The sequence below is a fragment of the Leptonychotes weddellii genome, chromosome 3, assembly GCF_054177405.1.
Source record: "Leptonychotes weddellii isolate Sample4059 chromosome 3, ASM5417740v2, whole genome shotgun sequence".
NCBI lineage: Eukaryota > Metazoa > Chordata > Mammalia > Carnivora > Phocidae > Leptonychotes > Leptonychotes weddellii.
This window is the reverse complement of record NC_138371.1, coordinates 146,016,920-146,041,425: the sequence shown is the minus strand read 5'-3', so window position 1 is coordinate 146,041,425 and position 24,506 is coordinate 146,016,920. Positions and strand designations below refer to the sequence as shown.

The 24,506-nt window shown below is 38.0% G+C and overlaps 1 long non-coding RNA gene across 1 annotated transcript in view; it reads right to left on the bottom strand.

Moving 5' to 3' along the window:
• Positions 1-656: 656 nt before the first annotated feature.
• The window catches only part of LOC145720822 (uncharacterized), a 42,045-nt gene continuing 18,195 nt past the window's right edge, over positions 657-24,506 (bottom strand). The window contains exons 3-4 of the long non-coding RNA XR_014144030.1: positions 1,096-1,257; positions 657-809 (exon numbers count right to left, since the gene is read on the bottom strand). This is a non-coding gene — a long non-coding RNA (uncharacterized LOC145720822). The remainder of the gene's footprint in view (positions 810-1,095; positions 1,258-24,506) is intronic.

Sequence of the window (24,506 nt, the reverse complement as noted above, 5' to 3'; positions counted from 1 at the left end):
AAATCTTTAAAAAAAAAAATTATAAAATCTTATTTGCTTAAAACAACACATGTTTATTGTCTTGCAATTTCTGGGGTCAGGAGTCTAGGTTTGGCTTAGCTTAGGGTCTCACATGGCTATAATGAAGGTGTGGACCACTGTGTTCTCATTTGGAAACTTGACTGGGGAAGAGGTAATTTCCAGTCTCACCCTGGTTGTTGGCAGAATTCATCTCCTTGCAGCTGTGTGATTGAGGACCCACTTCTGACTAGCTGTCAGCTTGGGGCCACACTTAAGTCCCAGAAGTCACCATACTATGGTGGAGGATCACTATGTGATCCATAGCTTACAACATAGACGTTTGCTTCTTCAAGGCATGCAGGAAAATCTGTCTACAATCTTCTGAAATGGAATCTAATATAATGTAACATAATCGTGAAAGTGATACCCCAACACCTTTGCCATATTTGGTGGCTAACACAAGCCTGCCGTCATTCAAGGGGAAGGGATTATTTAAAGGAACAACTCAGTGGTGTGCCTCTCAAAATCAGAAGTTTTATTGCACATTTGTCATTTACTTCTTTATTGTCTTCTCTTTGTCCTAGAATACATGTCCCTTGAGAACAAGAAAAATTTTAAATGATATTGAAGATTTTATTTATTTACTTGTCAGAAAGAGAGAGGGGGCACACGCAGGGGGAGTGGCAGACAGAGGGAGAAGCAGGCTCCTCGCTGCGCAGGGGGCCTGATGCAGGACTCCATGCCAGGACCCTAGGATCATGAACTGAGCCGAAGGCAGATGCTAAACCAGCTGAGCCACACAGGTGTCCCTTAAATTATATTGAAAAGAAATGCTTTCTTATGAATAAAATCTAGACACAGAAAGTGTTTAAATATTTGTTTTAAAAGTTACTGATGAATTAATTACAAACAAACAAACTACAAATAAAGGAAAATGTTAGTTATCTTTATACTTTATTAATTTAGTATTGTTTTTAGATACATTGACTTCAATAACTTGCTTAGTTTGCTGACCTCATCTACTGTCTGGACCTTCTAAGACTTAGTCACAAAGAAATATATTTAATTGTATTAATTGAGGAATAAGCTAAGTACCTGTGCCAAAGAAGCCAGTAATACAATAACTGAAGTAAGGCAGGCGTGTTTTCTTACACAGCAGATTGGCCAATGCAAACGGACAGGGCAGCTCAGTCTTCCAACTGTATCATCCATAAGGTACCATCCTTGTCTTCTTGGGCAAAACAGCACCAGGGACACCTCCATTTTCCAGAAAAAACGAAAGGAGGAAAGAGTCAAGTTCCAGGGAAATAACTCCTGCTCATATCCGCTTGGCTCAAACATAGTCACAAGGCCACACATAGCTGTAAGGAAGCAATGGAATCTAGCTGCTAGATGTACGGTAGGAGCCCAGGACAAAGGGAGAAACAGAGTATGGGGAACAACTAGCCATCTTCTGTAACAGTAAAACAGTTTATCAGAGTTCCTGAGTAAGATGGCCAAATCAATTACAGGAGCTCTCTGATGACCTGGATTATTGTATCCCACTTGGAATGCTAGTGTAAGTCTCCTTTAAAATGCGTTTTTTGCTCACTTAGAAAATAGAATTAATGTAGCTTCGCCTGTGTTTGCCTAATAAGGTTTTTGTGATGAATACTCAGAAGATGGTGTTTTTCAAAAGTACTCTCTTGAGCTTACTAAGCTGCCGCTAATAAGATAGTTGCACAAAGTCATTACATAAGTATCACAATTTTCCTTTTTAACCAATATAAGATTATTTTTCTTAAGAAAATAAAATAAAAATTTTAGCCCTCTTCCTTTTTTATAAAATGGTAAGAAAGTCTCTTTTTGAATATTCATGGCTTTTAATTTTCAAATTCTTAATTTCCAAAATTGTACCTAATTGTGATTTACCAGAGTATTAGGCTCTTGTTTTTACAAGTCTCATTTGGCTTGTTCAAGTGAAATTTTTTCTCTACATGCAAAACTCAATACTGAACAAACTGTCTTTTATACACAAGTTTCTGGAAAAACTAAGCAAGAGGATTTTTTTCCCCTGACACAGCAAATCATTTTTTTTCAATCTGAATATTTAACCTCCCTTAGTCATCTCTACATGTCTTAAGTGATAATTGCAACTGCAAAATTATCTTCTCATGTCATGATTATATACTCCAAAGAGTCCTGATCCCACAGAAAGAGTATTCTAAGGTGTAAGAAAGGGAAAGCACTGTTTACAACTGCAGATGAAACATAATACCTATATACTGTACTCTACCTATACATTAGTCACAAAGAAAGAACAAGTATGGGAAGGAAGACATAACAAAAATAGGCATCCAGCCACAGCACACTTAAAATTCTAACAGTTCTAAATCTAATCCCAACTGCTCCCCTCACCACACACACACACACACACATACCACGTTTTTTCTCAGTTCATTGCTCGAGCAAGCTTCCCTGTATGGCTTGCCTTTCTATCCTCCACTTCCCTAGTTCCTGCTCATTTTTAACACTTAGTTCAATTATTGTCTCCTCTGGAGATCTTTCTGGGACCCTCAGGATGGATTAAGGCCCCTTGTCCTGCATATTTCCCTGATTATATTTACTGTGATGTGTTGATTTCTTTTTTTGTCTACCTCCCCATTAGGCTTAGAACTCCTTAAAGGTAGCAATGCATTTTATTTCCCTTTACTAGAGCCCAGATCAATGCCTGGTACATGATGTACCCTCAATTAATGTATGTTGAAAATATAAATTCATGGATTTTTAAAATCATAATATCTGTGACAATATTCAATGCCATATCATTGAACTGCCGGCATACTAGTTTAGGGATCTAATTTATCTAGAATTATTGTCAACATTAATTGAAATAATTATTTCAATATTCTGTTTGTTGAAAAAGGAAAGAGTAAATTACTTTGTGTTCAGCATCTATTATGTGCAGACACATTTCTGGCACAAGTACATTGTCTCATCCACTCATTCATTCCACAAGTATTTATGGAGTGCTGACTGTGTACTACCAACCACTTTAGGCAATAAAGACATAAAATAAAAACAACAGATAACAGGGTGCCTGGGTGGCTCAGTCGTTGAGCGTCTGCCTGTGGCTCGGGTCGTGATCCCTGGGTCCTGGGATCGAGGCCCGCATCAGGCTCCCTGCTCCGCAGGAAGCCTGCTTCTCCCTCTCCCACTCCCCCTGCTTGCGTTCCCTCTCTCGCTGTCTCTCTCTCTGTCAAATAAATAAATTTTAAAAATTTTAAAAAAAATAAATTATAAAAAAACCACAGATAACAATCCCTGCCTTCATGGAGCTTATATGTAATGAGCAGGAGAGGTGGAGGCAGGCAGGGAGGAGATAAGGCAGAAAGTAAACAAGAAAAATACGAAAATGTATTAAATTGCTAAGAACAGCAGGAAACAAGAATACAAAATATAGGCATAGAGGCTGAAATTTTGAATTGGATAGTCAGGGAGAGTCTTACTGAGCAAATGAATTTGAGTAAAGACCTAAATCAAGTGGAGGTGATGGCTATACACCTATCCAGGGGGATAGATGATAGAACAGGTAAGACAAGATAGTGAGACGCTTCTTATAGGCTTACCAATGTGAAGGTCATAGTGCCTTTCAGTAGAGTGGTGGAGGTAAAAACTGACAGAAGGGGATTCAAGAGTGAATGAGAGGAGAGAATCTGGCAAAGCAAGCTTAATTTAATCTTCTAAACAACTCTGTGAGCTAAGTAGTTTTAGTCCAGCTATAGATGAAATTTAAGACCAAACGTGTTAAATAATTTGCCTAAAGTGCTCATAGATGCAGAGTTGGGATTCTAATCCAAGCCAAATCTATTTCCCCAAGAGCCCTCCAAATTAGCAAATTGTTCATTGGCTCTTTTGGCTACATTAATCAGTAGTTCCAAGTCAGCTCCACTGCACGGTAAATAATTTTAAAATAATTGGTACATAACTGATGATCATCACAAAAAACTATGATTTAACTAGAAAGCTTTTGAATGGGTTACTGCATGAAGGTATGAATACTGATTCCAACACTTAGCAAAACACACAGTTCAAATCAGAGTAAGTGCCCTGTGCTGATACTTGCTCAACAAAATCATAAGACTAAAAGAGTATTCATGCATTTCCCATGCAAAGCATTGAAGTAGACTGTATCCACAATATTAAAAGTCAGCAAGGCTGAAGCCCTACTCTTTTTAAAGCTAATAGGAATTATACATGAAATTATTATAATAGATGGTTGTAGAAATATTTTTCATGTTCTTCTTTAAGGGTGTGTGTGTGCGCATTTAATTTCCTGTAGTTTATTTTTCTGGTTTTATACATCACTGGGGAGTCAGAAAATTTGGTAGGAGAGATAGACATCAATTTCACAAGAATGATGCATCATACAGATAAAGTAGGAGGATGTTTTAAAAATTCTTTTGTTATGGAAAATTTCAAACAAAAAATAAGTAGAATCGTATAACAAATTTCATGTGCCCACAGTTCAGCACCAATAGTCACCAACTCATGACCAATTTTGTTGCATCTCTATCCTCACCTACTTTCCTCTCCCACTGTCAGATTATTTTGAAGTAAATAAACATCATATCATTTTATCTGTATATATTTCAGTGTCAGGAGAAGATTTAAAAATAAGTAATTCACATGGCTTACTTACATGATAACAAGGTTTAAAAAAAAAAAACATTTAAGCTCATCACCTTTATTTGGCAGTATCCAAGTTCAAATTGTACATAAATAATGGCATCTATGTTTTTGAAAATGTGTCTATTTTGTCTATTCATGCGTGTCTATTTTTATTTAATTGAGTATAGTTGGCACCCAACGCTACATTAGTTTTAGGCATACAGCATAGTGATTCAACATCTCTATACGTTATGCTATGCTCACAAGTGGAGCTACAGTCTGTCATCATACAACACTATTACAATATCATTGGCTATATCCTCTTAGGCCATAGCTTTTATTCCCGTGATTTATTGTGGGAGATACAGGCTTTCGGTAACGTATCTACTTTAGAAGACCACATAGGCTAGGGCAGATTGAGTCTTGGAACGTACCTTGCTTCTCATGCCTTTCAACTTAGACTTCTAGCGTCTACTGATCCACTGTTTCCCACTGTGTCCTCCTGGCCAGGCCTTTCTTCTCAATTGCTTTCATTGGTGCCACATTCAAACCCCTGCTAGCCTCTCTCAGGTCTAGAATACCACTGTCCCTCATTCAAAACTGACACCTCTTTTTCAGCTCAAGTGCAGCCTCCTTCAGGAAGTCTTCCTGGACTACTATGAGTCACAGTGACTTCTCCATTTCTTGACCCTATTGCTCTTATAGTTTTGACCTTCACTGTGCAAGATTTTATTATATATACTCTTCCATGTTTGCTTTCCCAACATTATTAAAAGCTCCTATAGGACAAAGATTATAATCTATAATTGATTTGTACCTTAAACTTCATTGCACCTGCCACATAACTGGTTACATGGCAAGGATGCAATAAATATGCATTCACTTATTAATAAACTTAATGGATTCAAATATATGCATAGGACCAGAAATGCCAGATTGAGTTTCTTTGCATGTAATATTTATTTAAATGTGCAAACTGCTCAAGTCCTCCCAAAGAGAAATTTACTAATAACCTACAGCCTCTTAGAAGTTGAAAAAAAAACAAAAAAACAAAGCTCTAATTTAAATTCTTCAAGATTTAAGATTTACCTAATCATGATGATAGTCCTGACACAGATCTCTTTGGTATTTATTTCTTATAAAGTCCCTGACAGTCATCTCCTTAAGAAATACCAGGAACACTTCAGTAAAGACTGAATGTTCTCTCTTATTTCAAGAGAGTTCATCATAAATGCTGAATAGGGGACAGCCTCGAAAATAGCACTACTCAATCTATTTCATTTATATTGCAAGGCATTTGAAAGTGGAATATTTTATGTGCTGAACCAATTTGATTTCTCTGTATGATTTGCCATTCATATTTTTTTCTTTTTCCACTCAAGCCTATGATTTTAATAGTGATTATATAGAGAGACAAACATGCGAATGAAAGTGATACAGAATTTGTCATTATTCTTGATAGAAACAGTACTCTATGAAAATTTGGTATTAAAATTGACTCCATGATAATATTAGAAAGAAAATAAGCTGGCTATCTTAACAATATTTATTAAAGTATCTACGGTAGGTGTCACAAAGTTCAGGGGTTATCATTTCTTAGACTATTTCTCAATTGCAGACAAAATCTTTTAGAGAATATCAACTTTTGTTTGCCCTATTTCCTCTGAATATCAGTGAGTACCTAATGTACATGTGCCCCTCAAGTATTTGATGGGAGTAATTATTGGATAGATGATGTTAATTTCATGATGGGGCAAGAAAGAAGATGCCTCTCTATGATAATATTTGGAAGGAAGGACTATCCATGCAAACTGCTGTACTCCAACTTAAATTTTAATCCCCAATAGGAGAAAGTCAATAGGGGAAAGAGAGGAGTGTAGGCACCCCCTGAACTCCCCTCTGACGCTGGAAGGTCTGAATACCAACAGTCAGCAATCCCAAGTCTCAGCCCCTAGAGGAAGTAGAAAAATAGCTCTGTGGCTCAGAATCATTAAAATAAGTGGTAGTACCTAAAACGTATTGAGTGTTTTACTATGTCAATCACTGCACTAAGTGCTTCACAGGCATTATCTCATTTTTATTTCATCACAAACCTGTAAGATATCATCTTTTATGTCCATATTGCAGGTGAGGGGCTGAGAGCCCTGAAGCCCTGGGGCATTAACCTAGAGCCCCCACACTTAGCTTTCCTTCATACTGCCTCTTTCCCAAAACAATTCCTCTCCATGTGACTTTATCTTAACACTTACTCTCTAATGTATGTCATAGCTTGTATCCCAACCCGAGAGTGGCAAGTTTCCAAACTTGCTACTGTAACTAGTTAATGTAAGTTCATTCATTTGCCCACAAGCCTAATGAAACCAGAGTCTTTTGTGTTACTTTGCTCCCTGTCTTCCCTTGTGAAATGCATATCTTCTAATAATATAGGAACCATTATCAAGCATGGATCTCAGTCCTAGAAATTTAACTCTGCCTTCTCTTCTCTAATTGAAATGAAACCCTAATATCTGCATTTAACTTTGCCCTTTGTCATGATATAAGCAACCTGCCTGTCCCACCCTCAGAACTAGGCTCCTGGTGTAATCCAATCTTCTGGACTCACATCTCCCATGTCTGTCTTCCATAATGGACCCTTGTGGTATCACCTGGTTCCTAGTGTCCTCTCTCCCCAGGACCCAGTCAGGTTGGTTCTGCTCCAGTGCTCACTTAGATTCTACCTTCACAGAGAAGGAAGTCATGCCTGAATCTGGCATAGTCTCCTTCCCCTGGCTCCAAGAAATAAACTTTCAGAAATCTACCTAGCTCCAAACCCCAGTGGATGATACTTTCAAGCTCAATGTTCATTTACTAGAAGTATTATTCTTAAAGGGAAGTGTGAGCTTGTGCTCAATATTATAATATAATTAAGGTTATCTTTCTGTATCCTTTATTGTCCCCAAAATAGATGATGTCTAATGAATTAAGGTAGCAGGGACATCTTTAGATACAGAGATCAGTGGGGAAATGTGAACTCAAATCTCCCTGGTTTTCCTTCTCACTTTCTTCCTCCATTATGTTCCCTCTCCACAAAAGAGAAGTCCAAATGCTACCAATTTAGGCACCTTAATCAGGTCTGCCCTTCTTGAGAGTTGAACTTTCACATAAACTTATTTTCTCTGTTTTGCTCAAAACAAACAAAATGACCCCTAACTTAATCAGCCTTAATCAGCCTCCTTTGACAAATTCACATTACAGTAGCAATTACTTATAACACCTTCATGCTTTATCCTTCTTGATAACAACTCTATATTTAATGAGCACACTTAGAAAGTGAACCATGAGCCATAAGAATATATTTCTAGTTCTGAAGTTTCAAGAAATGTGATAAAAGATAAGTTAGAGTCAGGGAGATTTTCTTCATGCCTCTAAATAACACCAAGTGAAAACAGTCCTGTTGTTTGACCTTGGAGTCATATTTCCAAATTTCATATAATGATATGCCTTCTTTAAAGAAGAGAAATGATATTTTTGAACACTCACTCTATGCCTATGCACTGTGTGTTTTGCCCATGCAATTTCATTCAATCCTCAGTAACAGTCCTGTTCAATGGGGGATATTTTCCCCCATTTTATAGTTAAAGAAACTGGGCTCAGCAAGATTAGGTAGATTCCAGTTTTTTTTTTCTCAGTTAAGCAATTGGCTGAGAATTGGAATCCAGACGTGCCTGCCTCCAAACCGTGGTCTTTATTCACACTGCTCAATTTAACCTGGCCCAGCGAAAGGTATGTTACCAAAGGATTGCTACACATTTTTTCACAGATGCACCAAGATCTTGGCCTACCATTCACCCTCTAATAATAAAAGCTCCAGGAAGTAAGAACCTTGTTTTTTTTGGGGGGGTGGTTGGGGGGCTTTTGGGGGTTTGTTTGTTTGTTTTTGCTTTATATAACTAGTGCCTAGAAAAAGGAATGAAACATGCTAGTAGCTGTGGTAGGTGGAATGATGGTCCCCAAAGTTGTCCATACCCTGATCCCCAGAACCTGTCAATATATTACCTTACATGGTAAAAGAAACTTTGCAGATGTGATTAAGGGTATAGACCTTGAGATGGGGAGACAATCTGGATTATCCAGGTGGACCCAGTTGATCACATGATTCTTGAAAGTGGAGAACTCTTGCAGGCTTTGATCAGAGGGAAAGATGTGAAGACAAAAGAAGGGTTAATAAGGGATGCAACATTTCTGGCTTTAAGTATGGAGGAAGGAAAGTTAGAAGCCAAGGAATGTAGCAGCTTTAAGAAGCTGGAAAAGGCAAGGAAATAGATTCTCCCCCAGAGTCTCCAGAAAAGAATATAGTCTTGCCAACACCTTGATTTTAGCTCAGGGTGACCCGTGTCAGACTTCTGACCTACAGAACTAGAAGATCATATATTTATGTTATTTTCAGTGACTAAGTTTGTGGCAATTTGTTACAGCAGTAATACAAAACTAATATAGTACCTTAATATTTATGGAACAAATAAATGAATTAATCCACAGATTGACATTGTCCATAAGCTGGACCCCCATGTCAAGGATCAAAAGTACAGAGGTCCAACTTCCATTTGATCTTTTATGAATAACTAGCTGTTCATGGAGTTTGCTAAATGAGGATTTTATGACTTAATGAGGTTTACATCTATTTAATTTTATTCTACATTGTATATTTCAAACAATGTTCAAAATATATTTGCCTTTGGGTGGGTGTCGTCAAAAATTCACAAGGACCCATGTACCGAGAACTATGAATTTGATTACTCTTGGTTTTGCCCTACCTGATCTAATGGTCATGTAAAATCAAGTGTCAGACCAAGCTGATTGCCTTTGTCCTAAAAGAGGAAACACATTTATTCTTTAACGGTGTCTAAATGAGTCTAAACTCAGGAATAAGCTAGAGAGATGATGGGAGTATTTAAGATTCTCAACAACATACTCCAATGAATACAGTAAATTTCAGGTACAATAGACCAGTACCTTACATTCCTAGAACTGAGAGCTCTTGCCTTTCCGTAAAACAAATTTGTGCAAATTGCTACAAAGACTTTTCAAGACACTGTGCTTTAGTGAGTTTAGCACAAAACCTGAGTTACTCTGAAGTCTAACACCCAATTTTTGTAATATTTCCACAGTTATCACCTTGTATCTGTATCTCTCATTATCAATCTGTCTATGATAATATTGGCGCCACTTAGAGACAGTCTCCATCTTTAGAACCCAAAGTGGCAATACCATGCATATATTCCCCCAAATGGGCAGAACAGAATGATTTAGGTCACTGAGGGTTCTCCTATAGGTACTAAAAGGTTTGCTGAATGAAAATAAGGCTTATGTTTTTAAGTGCAAAGTAGATGCATGAGGAGTGATTCCAAAGGAAAAGAGAGTTAGCTTTGCTGTGACAAGGGCGTGGGTAAGGCAGGAGAGTGGCTGTGGTTCCTCAAGTGGCAAGAGCCTACCCAAAAATTCAGGATCTCTGATAATGGCACATGGGTGCTAAGGGGCTGATCACAAAAAGCAGAGGCCTTGGGAAGGGTGACAAAGATCCCCAGATTCTTAAGGAAGGAGCAGCCATGTTGGATCCTGATGGTACTGCTACCAGATGGACTATAACTCTGCTATGCACAAAATTAGTGCTGCAACAACACCCCAGAGCTCCACGTCTCATTTACTTTCTGCTATCCATGCACTGTTCTCAGGTGGGGCCCTCTTGAAATATTTCTTAAACATCAAAATGGTCAGCAATGCTGCTTCTACCTTCCCCACTATTGCTAGCTGAGCAGGGGCTCTGTAACCCCAGACTCAAGAGTTCCCAGAGCTGTTACTCTGAGACCATAACTTTTCTCCCATTTCCAGTACTGCTACCCAGGTGCCAACAGGACCTAGTGTCCCATGAACTGGAGCACTAGTCCTGTATCATTGCAAAACTTCCTCAAAATGGTCTCTCCAGCCGCCATGCTAGAGGCTTTATTTATATGTGCACACACAGGCACACACACACCTTTCTCTCAAGATGCACAGATACATCATAGTGGCTAGACTGGAATGAACTCCCCAATCAGCTGCCTTGTCATACCCAGAGCACCTCTTCTCTCCAGCACTCAGGCTTTGTTGTTCAGTCTAGCTTACTCTATTTGAGAAAGTCTTCATTTTACTTTTAGATGCCTCCATTTTTTCCCCTACTATTCCACTTCCACCAGGTTTACCCCTGCCCATCAGCCAAAATGGCGTATGTCCAACCATAAGAGTTCAGTGGTGGACTGGGTTGTTTTCAGAGAGACCTTCAGCCCCACGGAAATCAACAGATATGTCAGGTGTTGGGGGCAGAGGGGAGTCCTAAGATGGAACTGTCCCCAACATGTTCACAGAGGTTAAAAAAAAAAAAAAAGGAGGCCACTGTGGTTCCCACAGAGTGAATAAAAAGAAAATAATAGGATTAGATTGGGTTGCTGAGAAATGAGAAGCAACCAACTGAAGAGACTGAGTGTAGCTAACTCCTGAGGAGGTCTGCTCAAAGGGAACCGAGAAAACTCTTAATTATGCTCTGTTTGCCTATCTGGATAGCTTTCCACTCTGATATGCTGATTTACATACTAGGTTTGTTTTATCAGTTCTTACTATCTTGAGGGACTGAAAGATTATGGTAATCGTTAGTACTGTTCACCAAATATTTTTGGTTCTCCTTCAGAGTACATGGTAGGATTGAGCTTGTTTTCTCCCCATGTGACCTGTTCTGGGAGTGCTGGGAAGCTTTAAGAGATAGTACAGAATTCACTACACTCTCTTTCCACCTGCATTGGTGAACAACAGCCTTCAAGATGAAGTCAACTCCATCAGCCTGGGCCCTGGAGTAAGGACACATGAGCTAGGGTCTCCAGTCAACACCTGATGGGCAAGTGATTTAAATAAAAAAATAAACATTTTGTGGCCAATAAGATCTTAGGAGTATTTGTTACCACAGCATAACCTAGTCTAACCCAACTGACAAAAGAATGTATTAAGTTTACTTATATTTTTACTAATATGCATAAAAGGAAGAAAATTTGAAGACTCAATCTGTATTCAAGTTATCTAAATAAATCACCCAAAATGAGGTTAACACTATATTCATCCCACCAATTGTAATAAATCACAAAAATTACATTCAAATGTTATCTCCTAAAGCTATGTCATGTTTTATGTATGTTGTATTTCATTAACCTAATTGAATACAACCCTCATGCAAGTGACAGTTTTAAGAGAGAAAATCATATTAGTTTCAAACTGCATAGTCTTAAGTGAGAATAATAACAAAATATAGAATGTATGTATTGCTAGCTCCTTCAAGACCCCCAGGATTACTTGAAGGCCCCTTTTGCCTAAAAAGACAAGTAGAGTTATGTGTCATTTTTATAATCTAGACACATTACAGTAAAACTGTAGAAAAACCCAGATAATTTAACATATGCTCTTCCCACAAGGCACTTATAGCCTAAGAAGTTAGGGATCAGGGTAGGAAACGTAACAGACATGTACAGCCTTGTTTAAGGGTTTGTTTTGTTTTCTTTTAGTATTGCATGATCAAACATTATACACATATCACTTCTTTCCTATTTACTTAGATGCAAAAAAACGCAGCACTTTTACTTTTTATTTATCTCAAGATACAATAGTGAAATCTGCAGGGAAGATCCACCTCCTCTAGTCTCCATTAGCTTAATCTAATTCTGATTTGAGTTCTAGTTTGTTCTCCCTATGTTTATCTTGCCCATTAGATAGTAACTAGCCTTCTTGAAGGCAGCATCAATTATCAATCATCTTTGTATCTCCCAGAACATCCAGATTAGAGCTTTACACATGGTTAGCACTCAATAGTTGTGTGCTGAATAAATGAATCTTTCAATATATCAAACAATACACACAGGTAAAAATATAGACATTCATCAACAAACATTACAATAAATCCAGAGTTGTGGCTCTGATGAGTTCATTGGGAAATTGTAAAACTGAAAAGGGATGATTGGAAATGAAATATCAGAAAAAAGCTTGGGAGAAAGGAAGACCCTGAGGTATCTGGGGGATCTGCTAGAGAACTTCAAAGCAGTCAAGAGAATAAGTGCTTGAAGAATCCCTGGCTTCTGAGTTGGTAGTGGGTATTAAATGCTGTGTATATTGGGGACAAACTCTGCTAGGACCAAGTAAGTTGGTATTTATATACTCTCACCATAACTGTATTTACTTTCTTTTGGAAATTAATAGATAAATCTAGTATTGTAATTAGTTTGGGAAGTCATGAGATGAAACATGCTCTGTAGGAAGAAGCAGATTATATACGTTCAACCATTTAGCTGTATTCAGCTTCTAATCATTACTACTGGAAATATTCAAAAATACGCCATAAAAAGAGAAGCATTCATTTTTCTTATAGCTTTTAACCAACTTAATGATCTTTAAAGTGTCTTTTGGTGTATTTAAATGGAGAAGCATTACCAAGCAGCTTTTTAAAACAGACCTGACTAAATCCTGTCTCCTTGACCATGATCAAGTTGCATTTCCTCTTTACCTACCAATGTTGAGGAGAGTGTTAACTGCCCTAAAGCACATTCAGCACCCAGTATGATATCTACATCATAGTAGGTATTTGATAAATGTTCATTTTCTTCTTTTCTTCCAGGTATATTAAGCTAGGCAATATACAAGTTAAAATATTATGGACCCTGTGGATTTGTGTTTTCCATACAGATGTTTTGCTTTCAAATAATTCTGACCCTACTAAGTAAATTTTTTTTAAGATTTTATTTATTTGACAGAGAGAGACACAGTGAGAGAGGGAACACAAGCAGGAAGAGTGGGAGAGGGAGAAGCAGGCTTCCCGCCGAGCAGGGAGCCCAATGCGGGGCTCGATCCCAGGACCCTAGGATCATGACCTGAGCCGAAGGCAGACGCTTAACGACTGAGCCACCCAGGTGCCCCTACTAAGTAAATATTATTGTGGATAGTATATTATTACCTTTTTATAATAATTAAATTATGTTTGATAATTCAATTAAGCTATAATAATTCAGTTAAATAATTATGACAATTAGATTATCTGTCATAACTTGACATACAGTCCTTCTCATCTTTAGCATCTTTAACTTCTTGGAATCCCATACTAAATATATTCCAAATAGATGTACATTTTTTCAGAAGTCCAATGCAATTATTCCACATCACCAACATCAAAGCAATTACTGCAGAACCTTAGTCACTCTTACAGAACTAAATGAGCAAGGAGAAACCAGTGCTTTACATTGTGGTTTAAAGCTATACAGGATATAATAGGAATCAGATGAAAGTCTAGTATCTGTGTTACCATACACACATACATATATAGAATACTGAATCAAATATAAAATTAATCTTAGTATATGGTATATCTAGTAAAATGGTCTTTAGTATAATAAAATCAAGTATGACTGGTTGACTGTTACAGCAATGTATAATTGCAATTACCAAAGAGGGAACCACAGAATACGCTTCTAACTGGAAAACAAACTCTTTCCAGTTTATTGCTTTGTCTCTCATAGGACTCAGTGCACTCCCCATAGTCAGTAATTGTAAAGTCATAATTGTACAGGGTTCTAAATGTTATAAATCTAATCGGTACCTCACCTAATTAGCCAACATGTTAGACTACTCTGTTGGTGTTTGTAAATAAATAAATAAATAAATAAATAAGTTATTAGGAAAATGAGCTAACATGCCTTCTAGTAAATTCTGAGATCCTGTGTATGCCATGTTTTCCTCCAGGTCAAGCATTTCTTTAATGTAATTATTCATAATATGTACAGCAAGAGTTCCATTTGTTATGTTTGATAAATAAGCTGAGCCATATTCTCTTAAAATACAGTTTTAAATTAATATATTATTCCTGGTTATTAATAGGGAAAACCAGTATAAGCACTACCCTTCCTGCCTGTGTTTAAAATAGAAGCTTCTAATACAACTGTCTAATGCGGCATGAGCTTTGTCTAAGCAGACTGCCAGTTATGTGGGAGGTTTCTTTTTTTTTCCCCTCCTCTCTCTCTTTCCTTGACAACTGTTGCTTGATGGATGCTGTGTAAGGGAAGAGTGTTTGGTCGATGTGTGGTAGGTAAGAAAAGTACGATATTCTCAAATAAATGACAGAAATTCCTTCCTGACAAAAGAAATGAACATTAGAAATGAACTCTCTGAATATAGCTGCAGTAGATAAACAGACCACAATCATTTAAGTAATACTTTGATTTCTCTATGACAAAAAGTTTCCATTAGTCACCAATGAGAGATAATCCCTAGGTAAGAACAAATCTCAATTTCATGTGCATCCCTGCTGCTACCAGAATTCAAACCTCAGAGGATGCTTCCTTCTGTAATGCACATTGAGTCTACAACTGAAAATAAAATACTTTATAGGTAACCACATCTGAGAGGTACAACTGGTAAATTGTATGGCACAGATGGGGAGACAGGTTAACCTTCCTGGGAAAACTGGATTTAGTCCATAAAGAATGCCTGCTTTGAATAGGGATCATAAGACTTCCCCTACAGAACATGAACACCAAGGCAGACTCACAGAGCAAATTTAAATTGCAGTGTTATAGAATCTGAAACCTCTTGAGTAATTTTGAATATCATCTAGTATGGATTAATGACTTTATGCATTACGCGATCCTAGGAAGACTCAACAATCATGCATCAGAGCCCAAAGTGAGGGGAGATTTCTGGAGAAATTGCAGAAGGTAATGTCTGGAAATTAACCACAAAGGTTCTTAAGATTCAGCCTTCCTAGAATTTAATAAGGAACCTCCTGTTTTCCCCAACTAATTTCCCAATTCATTCCAAAGCACCCAGAGCCTTCTAAGATTAAGTTTGAGCTAATTTGTTAAAATGTAACAATAAATATATTTTTAAATTTTTATTATTGAAGTATATTTGACATACAATGTTATATTAGCTACAGGTGTACAACATAGTGATTGGACCAATCTACATATTATGCAATGCTCAGCACAACCATCTTCCACCATACAACATTATTACAATATTATTGGCTATATTCCCTGTGCTGTACTTTCCATCTCCAGGACTTATTGTTTTATAACTAGAAGTTTGTATCTCTCAATCCTTTTCAACTATTTCATCAATCCCCCCAACCCTCCTCCCCTCTGGCAACTACCAGTTTGTTCCATGTATTTATGAGTCTGTTTCTACTTGTTTGTTTTATTTTTTAGATTCCACATATAAGTGAAATCATATGGTATCTGTCTTTCTCTGTCTGACTTATTTCATTTAACGTAATATCCTTTGGGTCCACCCTGTTGTCAAGATCTCATTTTGTTTGGCTGAGCCATCTTCCATTGTATGTATACACTACATCTCCTTTATCCATTTATCAATTAATGGACACTTAGCTTGTTTCCGTATCTTGGTTATTGTAAATAATGCTGCAATAAACATATGAGATGTATGTATCTTTTCAAATTAGTGTTTTTGTTTTCCTTGGGTAAATACCCAGTAGTGGAATTACTGGATTGTGTGGTGTTTCTGTTTTTAATTTTTTGAGGGACTTCCATACAGTTTTCCACAGTGGTTGCATTAATTTACCTTCTCACCAACAGCACATAAATGTTCCCTTTTCTCTACATTCTCACCAACACCTGTTATTTCTTGTATTTTTGATACTTGACATTCTGACTGATGTGAGGTGATATCTCATTGTGATTTTCATTTTCATTTCCCTGATGATAAGTGATGTTGAGTATATTTTCATTTGTCTGTTGACCATCTGTATGTCTTCTTTGGGAAAATGTCTATTTGGGTCCTCTGCCCATGTTTTATTCAGATTATTTGGGGATATTTGGTGTTGAGTTGTATAAGTTCTTTATTTATTTTGAACCTTAAACCCTTATCAGATATATCATTTGCAAGTATCTTCTCCCATTCAGTAGGTTGCCTTTCATTTTGTTGATGGCTTCTTTGCTGTGCAAAAGCTTTTTATTTTAGTGTGTCCCTATAGGTTGCTTTTGTTTCCCTGAGAAGACATATCCATAAATATCTTGCTAAAGCCAATGTCCAAGAGATTACTGCCTATGTTTTCTTTTAGGAGTTTTATGGTTTCCAGTCTCACATTTAGGTCTTTAATCCATTTTGAGTTTATTTTCATGTACAGTGTAAGAAAGTGATTCAGTTTCTTTCTCTTGCATGTAGCTGTCCAGTTTTCCCAACCATTTGTTGAAGAGACTGTCTTTTCCCCATTGTATATTCTTGCCTCCTTTGTCGTAGATTAATTGGCCCTATACATGTACATTTATTTCTGGGCTCTCTCTTCTGTCCCATTAATCTATGTGTCTGTTTTTTGTGCCAGTACCAGACTGTTTTGATTACTACAGCTTTGTAGTATATCTTGAAATCTGAAATTGTGATAACTCTAGCTTTGTTGTTCTTTCTCAAGATTTCTTTGGCTGTTCAGGGTCTTTTATGATTTCATACAAAGTTTAGGATTATTTTTTCTAGTTCTGTGGAAAAATACTATTGGTATTTTGATAGGAATTGCATTAAATCTATAGATTCTGTAGTAGTAATATTTTTAAACTTTCAAAAACAATGTTTGCTATAGGACAGAGGGTAAAAAGGAGCAGTGGGAAGGCAGGTAAGCATCCTGCATTCATACATGCGTACACATGTATGAAAGCAATGGAGGTGGCTGAACAGTATTGCTGTTCTTTGCTAGCTTGGAACCTTCATAGAAGATAAAATGGAAAGTAAGATTAACATACTCAATATCCAGAAAAAAGAATTAAATTAATGATGTTTAGAAAATCATTTTCCTTTCCAGGCACCTGGATGGCTCAGTCGGTTAAGTGTCCAACTCTTGATTTTGGCTCAGGTCATGATCTCAGGGTGGTCGTGGGATCGAGCTCCTCATTGGGCTCTGTGCTCAGTGCAAAGTCGGTTTGAGATTCTCTCTTTCCCTCTCCCTCTGCCCCTCCCCCAGCTCACATGCTCTTTCTAAAAAAATAAATAAATAAATGCCATTTTCTTTTTCAATAAGGGGAAAAAATGTAACAATGGGGAAAATATTTGTTAGGCTTTAATTTTTTTTTTAAAGATTTTATTTATTTATTTGACAGAGAGAGACACAGCGAGAGAGGAAACACAAGCAGGGGGAGTGGGAGAGGGAGAAGCAGGCTTCCCGCTGAGCAGGGAGCCCGACGCAGGGCTCAAACCCAGGACCCCGGGATCATGACCCAAGCCGAAGGCAGACGCCCAACAACTGAGCCACCCAGGAGCCCCTAAGTTAGGCTTTTAATTGATTAACTTTTTAGTCCTAAGGTTGTTTCTTTATTTTTGCTCCAGATTCAGATTTTATTTTTTTTTTAAGATTTTATTTATTTATTCATTAGAGACAGAGAGAGAGAGGTAGAGGGAGAAGCAGACTCCCAAGGAGCAGGGAGCCCAATGTGGGACTCGATCCCAGGACCCTGAGATCATGACCTGAGCCGAAGGCAGACGCTTAACCATCTGAGCCACCCAGGCGCCCTGGATTCAGATTTTAAATGAAATTTGATAGAGCTCCTCATTCTCTGCCATCAGTTTTTAAATTTATTTGTTTTGTTTCTCCACTAAATAGAATCTTGATAATCAACATATGTTCTTGTGTTGATATGGTCTTTCCTATTTTATTCTTTTCTCCAGTCTTTTTCTTTCCAGGTTCTTAAAGCATGTACATTCTTGGCCTAATGAGAAAGTTTATACTTAGAAATTGCCATTTATGGCATGCCTCAGAACTTATCTTGAAACTGCTCAATATCTGTTACAGTTGGAGCCAAGAAATACTGGTTACGAATGTCTTGCAAGTGTTTTAGGGTTTTCATAACCATGTTATGTTGCCTAGAATATAGTTCAAGAATTTTTGGAGAACCTTATTTTTATATCACATTACTCTATCTTTGAGATAGAATCTAGTGGTAGGGTCATCAATTTTATTTGTTTACTGTTTCAAGGCATTTCTTAAATTTCAGGCCTCTTTTTATTTTTTTATAACTAAATTTATTCCTCCCATTTTTACACAGGCAATGCTTCATGTCCTCAATTTTTCCTCACTTTAAAAAAAATAAGATCATTTTAATCTATTTGTAATAGCTCTTATTCCAGTGGTTTCTAATCATCTTTGAATTTTGATACTGATTATATCTGATTAATCAATGTTTTCCATTGCTTTCTCATCTAGGATATGTATGAATTAAGTCAAATACAATTAATCTAGTTTTGAGACTTTCCACAATACCTTTTGACATATGCAAACACACTTGTATACAAAAGCAGTTTTCAGAAATCACTCTTTCCCATAAACTATTTACTGTGTTATATCCTTGATAGTATCTTCCAGATTCAAGGACTATAATTGCATCAGACTTGGCTCCCTGGATATCCTTAGAATTCTTGGAAAGCAAAGATTATTGGCACATAGGAGTTTAGAGAGAAGAGATTGTACCAAACCCCTCTGTGCCTGATGAGCAGCTGAGCCTGAGCAGTGAAGGGACATGCCCAAAGTCTAGCCTCCAGCTCATAAGACTCTGAGCCACAGATTTGGGTAGCATTCCTTGCCCTGTTTCTGAGCTGAAGACTAACAAGATAGTATCTTAGCTTTTTCACTTTAGAATAGCAGTTTTGTGCCTCCTAGGGAAGATGTGTCTAATGAGTCAACCTTAAAACAATTTCATTTACTTAGAGAAAGAAATAATTAAGTATGTGCCAATGAAACAGGTAGCAAAAAATAGTGGCTAAACTCTTTCCTGCCAGTGTTTTGCTAACCATTGGCTAATTATATAGTGTTCTCAAGCCTCAGTTTCCTCTTTAGAGAAATGACATAAAAGTAATGCCTGATTAGGTTTTTCGGGCATTTACCAGCTATGAAAATAAGTGCCATGTAAATACATAAAAACACAAACCAAGCATGTCGCTGACCATTTACAGACTTAGATTATTACATATAAAATTCTTCCATATTTTTGTTATTCCATGTAAAAAATAGACTATTCCATGTGAATTTTCATGTCAATTACATTTACTTTCAAACAAGTTTCTCCAGAGGCAACAACAACAACAAAAAATGTGAGTGTGATAGCTATGTGGATACACACACATACATGTATACATACACATACAGAAGGAAAGACTTTTCAACTTGACTTAAAATGTTGGACAGTTTTAGCTGATAATCAAGTTTTATAGATAAATATCTTGCCTGTTTTATAAATAAATATGGTAATTATATTTAATATCATTACTGGTGGTTATCATTATTCTACTAGCCTCACTTTGCATATTTAGTCAAAACCCCTCTGAAACATGATAATTCAAAAAAAAACCACAAAATGTGGGGTCCCACTATTGTGAGAGTAATAGTTGTTGGGGTGCCTCAATTCTGATGATCTTCATTCACTCTTCATCTCAGCAACTCACTATCCTAAGCCGCACTCTGCCTAGGTATTAGCCCTGAATTTTGTCCCCTGCCCCCACCAATTCACAGGTTGAGGCTTTAATGCCCAGTGTGACTGTATTTGGAGATAGGGCCTTTAAGGAGGTAATTAGGGTTAAATGCCTTCGTAAGGGCGGAGCCCTAATCCAGTAAGACAGGTGCCCGTAGAAGAAAGAGACACAAATGGGTGTGAGTAGACAAAAGAAAGGCCATGTGGGGACACAGAGAGAAGGCAACCATCTGAAAGCCAAGGAGACAGGCCTCTGGAGAAACCAGTCCTGTCGGTACCTTGATCTTGAACTTCCATCTTCCACAATTATGAGAAAATACATTTCTGTTGCATAAGCCATCCAGTCTGTAATATCTTGTTATGGCAGCCCAGGCTGACTAATGCACTAGGCAACCATAAAGTCCAAACTCTTTTATTACCCCCAACCCTTCCAGCTTCCTACTTTTTCACTCCCACTACCCTACTCTCTAAGCTCCATGAGGACTCTGGTCCCCAACGGTTGATTTTCTTCTCATATTTGTCTCTCTCCAGCTATTCATGAGATAGGTCCAATCGGTCCGAAGCTTGTGCATCTGCCACGTGATGACACATGCTAGCAGAAAATAAGGGAGGAAACTACGACCCCGCTCTTGTAAAAACCTCTTACCGTTATCCTTAACTGATTACCTCGTTTAATGTTTTACTCCTGCCACACCTGCCTGACAAGACCCCAAACCTGAATTGATAGAACTGTCTCATTTCTCCACTCAGACACCCATTCCGACACCTATTCCGGCTGAAGAAACTCAAACAAGTTTAATTTGGTATCACCACAGAGTCCTGCTGCCTAGGTTTCTGTTCAATTTCCTTTCCCATTTTCCTCAGTCTCAAACATTTCACTTCCTCCTTCAAACTCCATAAGTGTCATCACTCTCTTCAGGCTTCAGCAAATGACTCTGCTTCCGGCTTCATGGAGAGGCATGGGGCTTCCAGATTTGCCTTCCCCATCCCCTCTGAAGGGGCAAACTTCTCCACTCATTCCTGCACGCTAGAGGACATGTTTCTGAATGATTCCCCTCCTTTCTTGCAAACCTGTAAACTATCTTGATCTTATCTTGTCTCAAACAAGCATTTGTATTCTCCATTAATAAAACAAACAAGCAAAACCAAGCAACAACAAACACCCCAATCCTACCACTACTTCCAGCAACCATTCCGATTCTTTCCGTACCTACATAGCCAGGTTCTGCAGAAGATAGCTGTGTTTGAGCTCTTTGATTCCTATCCGATATTTACCGCACCTTCCACTATAACTTGGCCTCAGCACTACCATTCTGCTAAGCAGCGGTCAGCCAACTTCTTCTGTAAAGACCCAGATGGTAAATATTTTTGGTTTTGCAGGCCATACGGTTTCTGTTGCAACTACTCAGCTTTGTTGTTACAGCATGAAAACCGGCACAGACAATATATAAACAAATGATATTAGATGCATTCCAATAAAACTTTTTATGGATGCTGAAATATGAATTGTAATAAAATATTTGTGGATAGCAAAATATTATTGTACTTTGGATTTTTTTTTAACCATTTGAAAATACAAAAACATTCTTGCCTTATCAACCACACACAAACAGGTGGCAGGCCAGATTTGGCCTGCAGGCAGTCTTCAAACTCATGTACTAGACCTATTCTTTCCAGCATTACCAATGACCTCCATATTACATTCAAACTAATGGGTATTTGTACTATCCTTAGCTCACTAGACTTCTTTCCTGAATTGTCCTCTAGACCACTTCTTCTTAAAGCTCTTCTCTTCCCTGTATTTTGTAACACTGCTCTTCTCTATGTTTCATTTTTCTCCTGTCTGAACATTTTTTTCTGTTTTCCTTCCTGGACCCCTCTACTCCAGCTACCGCTTAAATGTCAGTGTTCTGTACATTATGCACATTCTCATTGGGGGACCTCATCCGCAGCCTTGGCCTCAACATTCCCATGTCTTCTCAGTGTACCAGCCCATCTTTGATTCTTGATTTCCCTCTGAGCTCCAGACAGACGTAATAGACATTTCTATCTAGAGATCCCAGAAGCATTCAAATGTAACTTTTCCTAGACTGCAGCTAGTATATATCTATAAAGTCTTTTCCACCCATGAACAAACAACTGTTGTTCATTTGTCAGGACTAAAAAACAAACCACAAATTGTCCTTCCTAGAAGTTTCCATATTTTCTCTCTCTCTCCCTTTCACCCTCTCTCTCTCTATACACACACACACACACACACACTCACTCACCAGTACTGTTGAGTCTATCTCCTTAAATGTTCTCATATTTGTTAACTATGCCCAGCTCTACTACCTTACTGGAGGTCTTGATGCTTTCTGTCCTGGAGTACTATGCTAGACAGCTACACTAGTTATTCTTTATTTCCCATCATCCTCCCATTTCAAGATACTTTCTCAATGTTTCCCTACCCTTCTCTGTCCCGAGAGATCAACCTATAATTAATGCAACTTCTGGCTTTCCTACTCTTTGGCTTCCCATTGGATTCGTTCTCTAGTAATAGGCATAGGGCAGTAACAGCTTCCTGCTCTTGTGGTTCCCTGGGTGCTTTACCATCCTTAACCCTGTCTACACCCTGTAAATAGTCCTTCAGTAATCTCTCTTCAGTTAAGCCCTTTGAAAGTGCCATCTGTTTCCTGCAACCGAAATACAAACAAACTTGTATTCCTGGTTCCAGTCCATCCCCACCCATTCCGTGCTACCCCTAGACTAATACAGCCGAGTCGCAAATGTGATTATAGTTCCTCAATGACCTGCAGTGGTTCTCAAGCTAAAGTCCATATCCCTTAGCTGAGCTCACGAAACCTCCATGGTTTGATAATATCTACTGATATAGTCTTATCTTCCACACTGCACTTTCCTCCCATAAACCAAAACTGTTTGCTCTCACTCAAACAAGCCATGCTATCCATTCCTCCTTTCCTTTCCATTCTGTTTTCCTAATGGAATTCTTTACCTTCTCTCTTCAGCTTGCCAACTCCTACTTCAAAATTCAGCTCAAATGTCTCCTCTTGTAGAATCTTCCAGTCTCATTTAGGTGCCCACCAATGTATTGTATACCTATCATACTTTTATCAGACTTCAGCAGTAATTGTGAATTAATGCTGTCTCCCCACTGGTATAAACATTTTGAGGGCAAGGAAGATGACTTATTTTAATTTGTTGATCCTAGCTACAAATCATAGAGCCCTTGACTGGTACTCCTCTTCCTTCTTCTTAGCAGACACGAAATTAGCAAGAGTCCTCTTTCTTTCTGCTCACTGTGAGGAATGTTCCTAAATATCTCAAAACTATACTCTAGGGCCTTGAATGCTTAGTATTATTCTACATAATGGGAAAATGATCATGAGTTGTTCTCCCCAGACTGGAGTCTGAGAAATAATGGTAAAAGGATCTCTCTGGAGGTCATATTCTCTGCAGCTACTCCTTCTCTTACAACAGGTAGCTTGGCTCCTCCAAGGCACGTGGCTGAGGACAGAGTCTGAGAGGAACAGGAGGACATTTGCAACAGAGCTGAGCAGGCCAGATATGCACCAGTAACATATATCTCAGTTCCAAGCTTTGGGAATTTTACAGGGTATTAGTTTGCTGTATTTACTTGTCTTGAGAGTCAAGTTCTTAAGAGAGAGTAGGCAAGAGACTCTTGAAAAGACACTGATTCAGTCACCCCTGTCATCATCCCGGTCCTTCTCTGCACTCTGAAGTTTAAGAGAAAGAGATAAAAAGAGAGACACAGGCAGATGGACAAACTGACAGAGAAAGAGAGAGAGAAAGGTTGACACTCACTAGTAATGAGATATTGTCACTTCCTGAATGACCAATCTAATTGCTAAAATGTTCCCCTTTTTATAAGGAGAGCACTTGCCCCTACTCCAGAAGTTGCCCCAGGCAGTAGGGATGGATGCCGAGGTGGTGCAGGGACCCTGACCATCGCTCCATCGCTTTCACTCAGTCCCTGAAATCTCCTCACACCCTGAAACCTTGCACGTGGTTTTGGTCTGTAAATCAGCATGGTAATGAGCACTACATAAATAACTCATAGAGTTCAATAGAAAAAAAAAAACTAACAATGAGCATGAATAAATGAGGAAGTAAGGGCTTTGTGCACTAGTTCCAATTAAATTGCTCACAATAAATAAACACACTTATGCTTTCTTGAAACTGTGGGTGCTGGCTTTCTTTGCCTAGAGAGAATAAAGACCAAATAAGTAATAGAGAGGAAACTGGATTTATTGATTCAAATATAGTTTAAAAATAGGAAAGATGGCCTGAACAGTAACAGGGGAAATAAGAGCCAGTCACAGAGTGATA